Source organism: Sinocyclocheilus anshuiensis, unplaced genomic scaffold, assembly GCF_001515605.1.
Source record: "Sinocyclocheilus anshuiensis isolate Anshui unplaced genomic scaffold, SAMN03320099.WGS_v1.1 scaffold528, whole genome shotgun sequence".
In the NCBI taxonomy this organism is placed as follows: Eukaryota; Metazoa; Chordata; class Actinopteri; order Cypriniformes; family Cyprinidae; genus Sinocyclocheilus; species Sinocyclocheilus anshuiensis.
Window position 1 is genome coordinate 544,461 of NW_015558590.1, and position 1,179 is coordinate 545,639.

General features: G+C 34.0%; 1 protein-coding gene across 2 annotated transcripts in view; it reads right to left on the reverse strand.

Moving 5' to 3' along the window:
- Window positions 1–570: 570 nt before the first annotated feature.
- LOC107679978 (ankyrin repeat domain-containing protein SOWAHC-like) overlaps window positions 571–1,179 on the reverse strand; it is an 83,157-nt gene continuing 82,548 nt past the window's right edge. For both annotated transcript variants that reach the window (XR_001633106.1, XR_001633105.1), the window contains exon 9: window positions 571–587. The gene's annotated coding sequence lies outside the window, so the exon portion shown is untranslated. The remainder of the gene's footprint in view (window positions 588–1,179) is intronic.

The following is a 1,179-nucleotide window of genomic DNA, read 5'->3' on the forward strand; positions in this document are numbered from 1 at the left end:
TTCATAGCTGTACGCCACTCATGCAAACCATTGGTCCGTTCTGAGTGTCCGCTGTCTGCACACAGCTTTCTCACACGTCAGCCGCTAGCTGCACATCGGCTACGAGAGTTGGTCTGATAGTGAGAAATACTGCAGCTAGCGTCCAAACAAAGGCAAAGGCCTGAGATACAACAGATGGACAGAAGCATTACGCCATGTTGTGTTCCTCTAGGCCTTGTGTTAATTGGGGTGTATATAAAGAGAAAGCTGGAGAGACCGGTTTGGTATTTCTGACAAGTAAATGCAAGATTAACAGCAATGATGTTTGCGCATGTTTTGGTTCAGCTGGTCATGTGAATTCACCTCACTGAGCCAAAGAAAGCTGCTCGGTTTAGAAGTGACTTCTGACTGAGCTGCGCTTCATACGTCACTGCACTGTTGATTGTTTTTCTCCATAAAGTTCTGCCAAAATTCCGCTAATGTGACTGCATGAGTATCGTCCCATTATCAGCAAACTATGTACTTTAAGTGAGTAAAACAGACAGATCCTGGTGCTTGCAGTGTCTCTCACACACACACACACACACACACAGTGTGTGTGTGTTTGTCTACCTCTTTCATATATTATAAGTTACAAATAAATCTAACAGTCTAACAAACTGTGCCATTAGTTGTCCACATACGCAAAAGGTTTACACAGTTTACAAAATAAAAAAAATAAAAAAAAATGAATTAATAGAATGCTCTTGTGAAAAATAATTACACCTGAGCATACTTTTAAAAAGAGTGATTATGACAGAAATAAAATACTTTAAAAGAATACACTTAAATGTAAATTTAACTGTTTTTGGACACTTAATTGCACATTAATAGCAATTAAATGAAAATGTGTTATGTTTTACACTTACAGTATATAATTTTTTTTTTTTAGCCACTTAAGACTTGTGTAATTTCATAATTGTATTTTCATTGAAATATAGTTAAAGTGATGCTGAATGTACTGACAAGTATTTATGGTACACTAAAATATATTTTAATATAATTTCTATTATTTTATGTCACGTGTTTAAGAATTTGTATTTATGTCATGTATTTATGCTAAGAAACAGGCATGAAGTGTGCTCTAAGTAATTTAAGTGGTAAAATTATATTATGTGAAGTTTATATATATATATATATATATATATATATATATGTATA